This window comes from Chlorocebus sabaeus, chromosome 6, assembly GCF_047675955.1.
Source record: "Chlorocebus sabaeus isolate Y175 chromosome 6, mChlSab1.0.hap1, whole genome shotgun sequence".
NCBI classification, from domain to species: domain Eukaryota; kingdom Metazoa; phylum Chordata; class Mammalia; order Primates; family Cercopithecidae; genus Chlorocebus; species Chlorocebus sabaeus.
In genome coordinates, this window is record NC_132909.1 from 28,508,344 (window position 1) to 28,521,233 (window position 12,890).

Genomic DNA, 12,890 nt, shown 5'->3' on the forward strand with positions numbered 1-12,890 from the left:
TACAGTGGCAGGCAGAGCCGGCCTGATGTGCACTAGCAACCCTGGAGTAGAAATGAAACTCCACTCTACATTCTGGGCCATGTCCAACTCTTGATTTCACATCCTCTGCTCTGTATGGCAAAGCAAAGACAGGGTATGGTGCCTCTGCATAGCTGGTGATGGGGTGTGAGCCACAGGGGGACATCCTGGACACACCTCCTGTGGTCCAGTGGCAACCAAGGGTCTCGGCTTGAGTCAGAGTGATGCGTCTTGAATTTCTAATGGGCACCCGGAATTAGCCCACTATGCTAAAGGGAAGAGGGTACTGTAGAGGACCCGGTGGGATTCCTTAAAGAAGGGCATGAGGCCAGGCACCGTGGCTCACGCCTGTAACCCCAGAACTTTGGGAGGCCAAGATGGGCTGATCACGAGGTCAGGAGTTCGAAACCAGCCTGACCAATATGATGACACCCCATCTCTATTAAAAATACAAAAATTACCAGGTGTAGTGACGCGCACCTGTAATCCCAGCTACTCAAGAGGCTGAGGCAGGAGAATCTTTTGAACCTGGGAGGCAGAGATTGCAGTGAGCCAAGATTACACCACTGCACCCCAGCCTGGGTGACAGAGGGAGACTCTGTCTCACAAAAAAAAAAAAAAAGAAAAAAATGAGGTTTGTGGGGAAAATTTAACTCATAAAGGCACAGCGCAAGGCCAGTGGGCTCCTGCTGCCTGGCAGCGAGCTCCCATGCTATGCATATGCATAACAATACAGGGAGGTTCACTGCCGGGGATGCTCATTTAGCCTTGAGAAAGGGCTACCTGTGGGAGAATTTCCACCCCCAGCTCCTGGCCACTCCTTTACTCCAGCCATCATCCTCTCTACAAATCCTAACAATAATATCTGCACGCCTACTCCTTCAAAGAGAAGGTCACTACATCCTGATGCTACACTGAAGTAAAAATACAGTTCTGTCCACCTTTGGTAGGCGACACCTGTGCCTCTGTTGGGGAAAGAAATTCATCTCCCTTCTTTCAAAATCCAGCTCCATTCGAGAACATGCCAGCCTTCTGAACTGAATGTTCTTTTTAAAGTTCAGTAATAAAACCCTCAAGGGTTCAAAAAGAAGTGGCTTAAGATCAAATGTAGGCCATTAAAAAAAGCACTTAAGTAGAAATTCTGTTAAACTGGATGTAAACTTTCCTCTACGTATCATTTCCAGGCATACGAAGGGATTATATCGTTCATCTAAAAGGACTTCAAGAAAAAGCTGCCTGGTGCCGATCACAGTAGTTTCCAGGCCAGCCTTTCCTTAAATACATCTCATTTAAGTTGAAGATGGAACTGAAGGGCAGATGCTTGGGCTGCAGTTGGACTAAGCTTCAAAACTCTTTTGAAAATCTCTTGGAGGAGGAGGGCAATGTCTTAGGTACAGGGGAAGCAGCACTGCTCTGGCCACTGGAAGGGTCTTCCCTGGCTGGGGCCTCACACTCCCCACCTCATAGGAAGCTTTTCTTCTGGAAGTTTTACTCTCACCTTCCCCTCTCCACTGCCAACACCAGCTGTAAATATGGAGGCCCAAGTCCCATGAAGGGAACACAGGGAAATACACAGAGGACAGAGGGTGGCTCCCATGAGAGCTAAAGGATGCTGCCATCCTCTGGCCACCAGAAGGACCTAGATGCTGCTTAGAAGACCACACACACGCATCTGTGCCTCCCTTCCTCCAACCAGAAGGCCCGCAGTCTCTGCCCCAACCACATTAGGTGACCAAGGGGAAGAACCAGATTTTTCATGATGTCTCAGCAAAAACCTGCAGCTCTGGACACAGTTTAGCCTCCCTGTGGGTAGAGAGCAAGCTGAGAGCTGTCCAAGCCAGCTCTCCGTGGTTAGAGATGGCAGCCACAGATACAGGACCTGAGCCCTGGAGAGATCCACCCATTCTTCACCCCGGCTAGTTCACAGAATCTCCTCCCGCAACCCTCTGCACTATCAAGAGCCATTCAAAAGGGTTTCACCCAGAAGGAACCTCACTGCCCATTTTCCCCAGGACGTCTTGGCCAACAGGGACTTTGACCAAGAAGGGACAGCCATGGTGACATCTCCTGAGGCAACCAAAGGCTCTGAGTTCTGTCACCTGGCCCAGGTAGTGGGTTCTGGGACCTGCGGGGCTGACAGGGCACTGTTCTGCTCTCTTCCCAAGACACCAACAAGCACAAAGTCTTCCCCATGACACTCCACTGCCCTTACCAATCAGGGAATCCTACCGCCTTTCCACCTCCACTGCAGCTGCTTTCCTGGACACTGTCAATCTGGGAGGTAGCATCAAATACTCATCTCTGAAATGGGATAATGACAGTACTTATTACATGAGGTCACTACAGAATTAAATAAGATCATGCATATAAATGAGCATGGTGCTTGACGCCCAGTACACAGTCGTTAGGCGCTAGCAGCTACACACAGTGGATTTCCCCACAAGCTGAGCTGCCCTGTCCAACACTGGTCTGGGCCCCATGGAGGCCTCCAGACAGGTGTGAACTCTTATATGCAAAAGGGAGCCAGGAGTTCAGCATGGAAAACACCTCCTGCAGGACAGGGCAGGACTAGGAGCAAACACCACTACATCTAGCAACAAGAGGGACCGAGGATCCTGGCTGGTTTGCCCCTCAATTAAAGAATGAACATCCGCCATCCCTATGATTAAAACTCTTGCCTTTGCTTCAGAGGTTTTCAAACATTTTTTTCTACCCACAATTTTTTTCAAGTGAAAGTTTTCCAAGGAAGTTCACTGTGTAAAACAGATGTGCATGGAGTGACCCCGGAGGCAGGGCTCTGTGTGTCCTGGAGCCCCCAGCTCCCACTCCCTGGAAGTTTCTGCTTCATGAATATCCACTGGCAGGGGATTACATTAGACCAGTGGTTCTCAAAGTGGAGTTCCTGGGGCAGCAGAAACAGCATTGCCTGGAAATCTGTTAGAAATTCAAATTCTTGGATGATACCCAAGACCTTCTGAATCTGAAAATGTGGGTTGGGGCCCAACATTGCTTTTTCAAAGCCCTCCACGCAATTCTGACACCTGCTCAAGTTGGAGATCCACAGCACTACTCCAGCCGTAGTGTCATACCTTGGTTACAAGCGAGCAGACACCCTCCCCACCCCCGCCTCCAATCACACTGCTTCCTGCAGGGCAATCCCTGATTTGATTGGCCTGGGAGGAGGCCTAGACATTGGCGGGTCTTAAAAGTTCCCTGTGTTGTTATAATCGATAGCCAAGTTTGAGAATTACCCCTCCAGTCTCTTGCTACTCAAAGTGTGGTCCGAGGACCAGCAGCATCAGCATCGCTTGGGAGCCTGTTAAGTATGCAGAATCTCACTTCCCTAGACCTGCTGAATCAGAATCTGCATGCTACCAAGACCCCCAGGGCTCTGTGTGTACATTCCTGACACCCTGGTCTAGGTGATTCTGTTTAAGACTTACAAAGAACCTTAGATGCCCACCCTTCAGGTAACAGCCTGCAGCTGCAATGGCTTGAGGCTCTCCAATGTCACCCAGGCTGTGGACTGCAGATAGACATTAGAACCAGCCTCCTCACTCCAAGAGCAGTGCTCCTTCCCACACCTGTGTAGCCTTCCTGTAAGCATGCCTGCCTCAACCTCCCTCACAAGCTTCTCTCAGCCTTCAGTTCCTGAAGACCCTGGAGAGGAGAGAGGAGTCTGCCCCACCTAAGGAAGCAGGAGTTGAGTCTGGAGGGTCAGGGCAGGGGTATCTTGCAAGAATTCTGCAAACTTCCAAAACCTTCTCTAGGGAGTCTGCCACTCATGGGGGCATTGGCCACCCACTGTCTTGTTACTGGAGACTTGATCATATTTGGGATGTCACATTTCTAAAAACAGTGAAGTCATGTTTAAATACACACACACACACACACACACACACACACACACACATTGGGGCCTAGAGAGGAGAAGCAGAAGTTTGGTGAATGATTCCCGCATATGCCATACTTACATTTTTTAACTGTCAGTGTTGTCTCAAGTTATATTCTGTTGAGGAACAAAAATTATTCTGTTGAGTTCAGCTCACTCAAGAGCATCATTTTGTACTATTAACTGTTTTCAGACATGACATAATACACACACATCCACATTAGAAAAACTTCATTATTTCTTGGGGTACTGCAGGAAGAAAATAAAAATGCCTTGGGGGTAGGGAAAATTCAACACATGCACCCCTTCACGGCCACCTCAACAAATACACATGCCTCTACCTCCCCAGCTAAAACTCCCTCTCCTTTGGGCAGCAAGCTCCTCCATGTTGAGGGCCTCACTCCACCCTCTAGAGTTGAGCACAGGGACCCTCAATAAATGCTTAGCTGCTCATTGACAAGAGATAGTGAAAGACAGGGGCCATCGGAGCAGAAGAGTCAGGGAACTCAAGGTCAAATGAATTTGTGGCCATGTTACCACCACCTACTGGGCAACCAGGCAGGTAGAGAACACCACCAGGTCAAGACCCAAAATCCATCTTTAAACAGGAAAAAAAAACTTAATAGCTTTCCCTGTTTCCAAAATATATGGGCATAGGTTATCACATACTTCTCCTGCCTCTTCTCAGGCACAAAGCAACTGCCACCCTCACCCACCCCTTCTTCCAGTATTTATCAAGCTCCTACTAAGTACAGGCCCCTTGGCTCAGGCAGCACTGCACATTTTCAAGGATGAAATGCAAACTCCAAAGTCATTTCTGTCTTTCTTGCAATGTGCTAACATGTCGATCACATTATCATCCTGCAACTCCGATTATCGTACTTTCCTTTGTGCAAAATGAATCGAGCCAGAAAACTAAGGGTAAGAGTCCAGCTCTGCCAGGCCTAAACCACAGCCAAAAGTTCATGAAAAACACTGTTGTGCCTCACACTGCAGCCGCGTGAAGCCTATTGTTGAAATACAGTAGTTGCTGGGGGCTGGCAGGCGGGGGGAATGTCGTGCATTCCCAAACATAAAAGGAGAACCACAATCTCTTTGCCTGAGAAAGACTCAAGACCAGCCATTTCCTGCAGCCCCCAACATCCCCTAAGTAGTTGGGACTGATGGGTGATTTCCATAATGCACACAAATATGTAAAATCAATTAAGACTTTTCTCCCGTGGAAGAAAGAACAAATAACTATCCATGCTTTGTCCTCTGTATCAAGAAATATCAGAAGGTTCCTGGTACCAAGTCCACACATCCTGGTGGGCAGAGAGGGCGGCGAGAAGGGGAGGAGGCAGAGAGAGAGAACTAACCACTCCCTCATCAGTAACAACGCACCCACTGACCATCAGAGCCCGAGAGGCAAAAGGAGTGCCCAAGACAGCCTCTGAGAGATGGGAGAGCAGATCTCTACATTTGGGGGAAAATGTGTTGGGGTGGGCCAAAGGTGTCTACGCTACAATTTACCCCAAACAACATGCGATCCAAAGAATGAAGGAGAAAGAATCAATCAACAGGTTCCCTTGTAGACCCTGGCTTACTTTCCTCTCAGTTATGGAAATAATTCACTTTTTTAATGCAAGAAGAAGTTATTGATTGGTTTGGCTTTTCTTCTAATCCTGAGGAAATCCTGTGCATGTCGACATGCCTGAATCTTAAAACTATCTCCTTAGAGTTGAAAGCTCATTTTGCCATGCAACATAAGGCGTAGGTCTTAGAATTTAAACATAAGAATTAAAGGAAAGCTTAGCTCACCTAACTTCTCCTTCCATCTTCATTCTCTCCCTCAATTGGCTACCTCTCCCAATGACAACATCACATCTTAGTATAATTACAATTTTTTTTCCTCAACCAGGACCTGACCTCAGGCTTACTAAAAACACCCAGAAAAGTCCCCTGGAGGCCTAGCAGTGGCTCATGCCTATAATCCTAGCACTTTGGGAGGCCAAGGTGAGAGGATTGCTTGAGGTCAGTGGTTCAAGATCAGCCTGGGTAACATGGCAAAACCTTGTCTCTACAAAAGAAATTCAAAACAAGTAGCCAGATGTGGTGGTGCATGCCTGTAGTCCCAGCTACTTGGGAGGCTGAGACAAGAGGATGGCTTGGGCCCCGGAAGTCAAGTCAAGGCTGCAGTGATCATGCCACTGCACTCAAACCTGTGCAACAATGAGACCCTGTCTCAAAAAAAAAAAAAAAAAAGGCAAGAAAGAGAGAGAAAAAAAAAAACAGTTCTCTAGAAAGAGCAATCTTCAAATGATTTTGTTCATTTAATATGGTAGTGAGGAATGCAAGATTTGGAGTCACACGGACAGGCACATGTGCCCTGTTTAGGTAATGTGTGACTTGTACAAGTTACTTATCTTTGCTGAGCCTCAGTTTCTGTGTCTGCAAAATGGATTAGAGAGGAGGTTAAACAGAGAAAGCATACAGCACTTATCATAGGACAGGATTGGCAAAAGTTTCCCATAAAGTGCCAGGTGGTAACTATTTTAGACTTTGCGGGTCACACAGTCTCTGTCTCAACTACCCAACTCTGCCTTTGTAGCATAAATGTAGCTACAGACAACATATAAACAAATAGGAGTGCCTGCATGCCAATAAAACTTTATTTATGGGCCCTGAGATTCAAATTTCATACAATGTTCCAGTATCATGAAACATTATTTTTCTTTTGACTTTTTTCAATCATATAAAAATGGAAAAGCCATTCTTAGCTCATAGGCCGTATGAGAACAGGCAGAACCATACTAAGAGCCACTGCACACCCATGAAGACAGCTGCTAGCATAAAAACGGAAGATAATAAGTGCTGGCAAGGGTGTGGAGGAAGTGGAGACCTGGCACACTGCTGGCGGAAATGCCAAATGGTGCAGCCACTATGGAAAACAGTATGGCAGTTCCACAAAAAATTAAACACAGAATTATCATAGATCCTGCAATTCCACACAAAAGAATTAAGTGCGGGGTCTTGAAGAAACATATAAACACAAACCAATTTACAAGAAAAATAACAAACAACCCCAGCAAAAGGTGGGTGAAGGATATGAACAGACACTTCTCAAAAGAAGACATTTATGTGGGCAACAAACATATGAAAAAAAGCTCAGCATCACTGGTCATTAGAGAAATGCAAATAGAAACCACAATGAGATACCATCTCACACCAGTCTGAATGGCACTCATTAAAAAGTCTAGAAACAACAGATGCTGGAGAGGATGTGGAGAAATACGAATGCTTTCACACTGTTGGTGGGAGTGTAAATTAGTTCAACCATTATGGAAGACAGTGTGGTGATTCCTCAAGGATCTGGAACCAGAAATACCATTTAACCCAGCAATCCCATTACTGGGTATATACTCAAAGGATTATAAATCATTCTACTATAAAGACACATGCACACGTATATTTGTTGCAGCACTATTTACAAAGTAAAGACTTGGAACCAACCCAAATGCCCATTAATGATAGACTGGATAAAGAAAATGTGGCACATATACACCATGGAATACTATGCAGCCATAAAAAAGGATGAGTTCATGTCCTTTGCAGGGAACCTGGAAACCATCATTCTCAGCAAACTAATACAGGAACAGAAAACCAAACAGTGCATGTTCTCACTCATAAGTGGGAGTTGAACAATGAGAATACATGAACACAGGGAGCGGCACATCACACACCAGGGCCTATTGGTGGGTGGTGGGCAAAGGGAGGGAGAGCATTAGGATAAATACCTAATACATGCAGGGCTTAAAACCTAGATGATGTGTTGATAGGTGCAGCAAACCACCATGGCACATGTATACCTATGTAACAAACCGGCATATTCTGCACACATATCTCAGAACTTAAAGTAAAAATTTTTAAAAAAAGAAACATGTAAACCCACACTTACAGCAGTATTATTTATAATAGCCATGAGATGGAGGCAGCCCAAGTGTCTATTGATGGGTGAGTGGATAAACAACATAGGGGGCCAGGTGCAGTGGCTCATGCCTATAATCCCAGCACTTTGGGAGGCTGAGGCTGGCAGACGATTCAAGCCCAGAAGTTCAAGAGCAGCCTGGGCAACATAGCAAGACCCCATATCTACAAAAAAAAATTAAAAATTAGTGGTGGTGCACACATATAGTCCCAGTTACTCAAGACGCTGAGGCAGGAAAATCGCTTTAGCCCAGGATTATGGCGCTACACTGAGCTATGATCGTGCCACTGCACTCCAGCCTGGGGAACAAAACTAAGATCCTGTCTCAAAATAAAAGAAAAGCAAACAAAAAATAAAATAAAATGTGGTATATACATACTGTATAGTGGAATCTTTTTCAGCTTTAAAAGGGAAGGAAATTCTGTCACAGGTCACAATATGGATGAACTTGAGGACATTCTACTAAGCAAAATAAGCAGTCATAAAATGACAAATACTATATGGTTCCATTATATAGAGTACCTAGAGTAGTCAAATTCACAGAGACAGACAGGTGCATAGCGGATGCCAGGACGTGGAATGGGTAGGGAGAATGGGGAGTTATTTAATGGGTCTAGAGTTTCAGTTTCAAAACGTTCTAGAGACGGGAGGTGGTGACAGTTGCACAGTGATGTAACTATTTAATGCCACTGAACTCTAAAATAGTCAAGATAGTTAAGTTTTATATTATGTCTATTTTATTGCTATTGTTTTAAATTCTTAAATGTAAAAAGAAACACACACACACACAGGCACTGTGCTGGATGTGAGTCACAGGCTGTAGCTTACCCTTGGCATAGGGCATAAGAGCAACATAACAAACACCCGTAAAAAATGAGCAGGATAGGCATTGGGGAGCCTACGAGAAAAGCGGGCTCAGAGGCGACTGAAGAAAATTCTAAGATTCACTCACAAAAGTGTTTACCAGGCACCCACTCTGGAGCCAGTAATCATAGACACAGAAATAAAGGGAGAAGCACCCCTGGACCTCATGAGCCAACCCTTGGATCCCATGTGTGGCCATCCAGGGGAAGTCGGCCTGTGCACAAGTGCAGGAAAGCACAGGGGCCCCCGTGGTGGTCCGGCCACTCAGGCACTCGTGTGGCTCATACGTGGAGGTACGCCCTCCTCGGAGTGGTCAGTGATCTTGTCAGGGACAGAAAAGTTCAATGACTACAAGGGTGAGTTTAATTATATGTTGTCGCTGACTAGCAGTGGTTACGATGGTACAATTACACATGTAATTTATCAGCAAGATACTTGCATACATAATAAACCAAAAGCAAAACATTAAATTTCAGTGGAAGCTAAAAATATAAAACCAGGCCATGGTGCAAAACAGTCTCACTTGTGAAGGGGTGGAGGAGAAACACCACAGGCCTCCCTTCCCTTTTAAGGGCTGATTGTCCACACCCACCTGCCGTGACCACGTGGCATCCATCTCAGGAATGTGTTCTTCAAACACCAAGCAAATCCCAAGCCCCCAGTGGTGTGTCAACAATGCTCCTTCACAAAGGAATGGAATGGAGAAGCTGGCTCAGGAGACTCACCACCCTTTCTGACGTTCTCTGAACTTGCTAACCAAGGACTCAAGGGATGCTGGAAAGACCACATGCCTGGCAACATCTTGGGGTTCCTAGCACTGGTACAAGACTGAGAGGAAAAGCCTAATTATCTGAAAATGTCCTATATTTTCATTAATCTTGAATAAAGATGGAGAAAGGGGGGAAGATGATGGAAGAGAGAAAATGAAAATAATAACAGTGCTGTGCTTGTATTAAATGCCTACTTTGAACGAGGCAGTGTTTTAAGTGGATCACACAGTGTAATCTACCAGATCACTCCCAATTTACAGATGAGAAAACTAAAGTGCAAGTCCCTTGACACTGGATCAGACAGCTACTGAATGGTGGAGCCAGGGTTCCAACCTACTTCCAAAGCCTATACCTTTGCAACACATTGTCAGACGTAGAGGTCATTTATCTTTCTTCTTTAGTACATTCTCACTGGTACTGCTATAATGTCCATGGTACAATAATTTAAAAGTCAAGGGTGAGGTAACTTGGACCACTCTCATCACCGAGAATAAGTTTTCCAATAGATGGGCACGTTGCACATACCATGCCAGAACTTGGGAATCCCACTCCCCAGAGCCTCAGCCTATCCCCTCAAGACAGCTGACCTCACAGGACTGAGCAGTGGCAAGCCCCACAGAGACCAAGGCATGGCAGGTCTGAAGAGTACACATGAGAATCTCCAGAAGAACACGGAATACAGTGCAGATTGCAGAAGTTTGCCCAGGAGACAGACATCCGGTCACATGGGCAGGAAGTCCTTTTAGCCTCATAAATCCCTCATCCACATCCTACATGGAAAGAGACCATCTTCGCCTACATGACCTCCATGACTTCAGTCCCAGTCATCTGTGTATGAGCCCTTGTGGGTTTTTAAAGACATTTTTATAACAGGGTGGTTTTCAGTTCACAGAGGTTGCCTTGCAGTCCTAGACATATTTTTTCCATTTTGAAAAACTAGACTAAAATAACTAGACTAAAAGAAAATGCCTTGTTATAATTGATCATTAGATTTTGAAAATAAAGCTTTCAAAAAATGCTTGGGAGACCAATGAGTGAATAGATGGTAAAAGTGAGATTTCATTTAGATCAATGAGCCCAATATTCTAAGGTACATGTTAGGGCTTGAGATAGAGACCCACCCATCCACCCATTCATCCATTCATCCATCTATCCATCCACCATCCATCCATCCACCCATCCACCCATCCATCCATCCACCCACCCATCCATCCATCCACCATCCATCCATCCACCCATCCACCCATCCATCCATCCACCCACCCACCCATTCATCCATCCACTCATCCATCCATCCACCCATCCATCCATCCATCCATCCACCCATCCATCCATCCATCCACCCACCCATCCAGCCACCCAACCACCCATCCATCCACTCATCCATCCATCCATCCATCCATCCATCCACCCATCCACTCATCCATCCATCCATCCATCCATCCATCCATCCATCCATCCACTTATCCATTCATCTGTCCATCTGTCCATCCATCCATCCATCCATCTATCCATCTACCCACTCATCTATCTACCCATCCACCCACCCACCCATCCATTCATCCATCCACTGATCTATCCACCTATCCATCCTCCATCAATCCACCCTTTATCCACCCATCCATCTGTCTATTCATCTATCCATTCATCCATTCATCTATCCATTTATTTACATATCCATCCATTCACCCATTCACCCATCCATCTACCCACCTACCCACCCACCCATCCACTCATCCATCCAGCCATCCATTCATCAATCCATCCATCCATCACCCTACCCTTCCACCCATCCACCCATCTATCCATCCATCCACCCATCTACGTATCCATCCTCCCATCCATCCATCTAGTCACCAAAGTTTTACTGAGAAGCTATTGTGCATCAGGCACCATTTTAGGAACTAAGGAAATCACAAGGAACAAAACACATAAGCCCCTACCCTCACCACTCTTACATCGCAGTAGGAGAGACAGACCAGAAACCAGTAAAGGAGTAGGTCAGTAAAATGCTTCCTGCACCAAACAACACAATGGATCCCAAATCTTCCTAACACAAAGGTAAATCAGAGCCATTTCCTCATTTGCTGTTATCATCAAGGATCAGTTGTAAAAACAAACAAGAGTGTCTGGTATGGAAATGTTAACAGTACAAAACCGTATTCCAACGTAGCAGAATTATCTAAGGGCAAATACTGCACGCAATATTTTGATGACAGAAGCTTTATTTCTCATTGTCTATATCCTTGATTTAAATATATACATATATGTGGGTGCACATGTATCAAGATTCAAGTATTTCAATATAAATTTTGTATTCAAAATACTTTTCCTGATTTCAGTTGATTGCCTATTTCGAGCCAATGTTGGAGCAGTAGTTTTGTTCCAAATCAAAACAAGGATTTCTCTCTCTCTGTCTCTCTCCTTCTCTCTCTCTCTGTGTGTGTGTGTGTGTGTGTGTGTGTGTCTGTCTGTCTGTCTGTTTTTCTGTCTCTCTCGGTCTCTCTCTTTATCTCTCCTTCTCTCTTTCTCTGTCTGTCTCTCTCTCTCTCTCTCCTATGCTCAACAATCTCTCCTTGCTCCCCCACCCTCTAGCCCTAAGGAGCCCAAATACCCAAGCTGCCTTCCAAGCTGAGTGGTATCAAGGGCAAAACCTGTTTCTTCCCATTTATTTTTCTGTTGAAGGTCTCTGGGGCTGTGAGGGCTGTGAGGACTGCGGTGCTGGCTGAAGCCACATCACACAAAGGCGCTGAGATAGGAGGACAAACCTTCCCACTTTGATTTGAGTGTGTAATTGTTTGAATACATCTCGCCCGCACTACAATAATGTCATCCTTGGTTGACACAGATTTTAAAGCCCTTTGAAAAGGTGGAATGTTATCAATCATGAGCGTGATTATAATGGGATTTAAGTGGAAGACGCTAAGATTCAGGCCCTCGCTCGGGCCAGGCTCCTGACAGAGGAGGAGGGAGAGAGGAGGAAGAGGGCTGTATTTCAGCCAAGTAAAGGATGCCCTGCGCCGTGTTCACCCGCACATCTTCTCCCCCAAAGCCGAAGACATCTGAAGAAGCACCATGGAACTCTGGAACTCTGACAGGAATTTCCCCCACACACTAAAAATATCTGCTCTTGTTCCTACTAGGTTAGACCAACAAGAGCTGATTGGGCCCCCCCAGGGGACATATGGCGATTTCTGGAGCTATTTTGATTGTCACAATGGAGGAAGTGTTGGTGGGGGCATGCTACCAGCATCTAGTGGGCAGAGACCAGGGATGTTGCAAAACATTCTACAGTGCATGGGAGGGCCCTGCAACAAATCACCATCCAGCCCAAAATTTCAATAATGCCAAATGTGAAAGACCCTGTGTCAGACCCAGA

General features: G+C 45.7%; 1 protein-coding gene across 12 annotated transcripts in view; it reads right to left on the reverse strand.

The window, feature by feature from the left end:
• ZNF536 (zinc finger protein 536) overlaps positions 1–12,890 on the reverse strand; it is a 486,990-nt gene that overhangs the window by 413,149 nt on the left and 60,951 nt on the right. For 2 of the 12 annotated variants that reach the window (XM_073016679.1, XM_037991376.2), the window contains exon 3: positions 2,231–2,319. The exons of 9 other annotated variants lie outside the window; for them this stretch is intronic. The gene's annotated coding sequence lies outside the window, so the exon portion shown is untranslated. Of the gene's footprint in view, positions 1–2,230; positions 2,320–3,992; positions 4,028–12,890 lie in introns of all 12 variants that reach the window. One more of the 12 variants, XM_037991372.2, reaches the window with a different exon arrangement.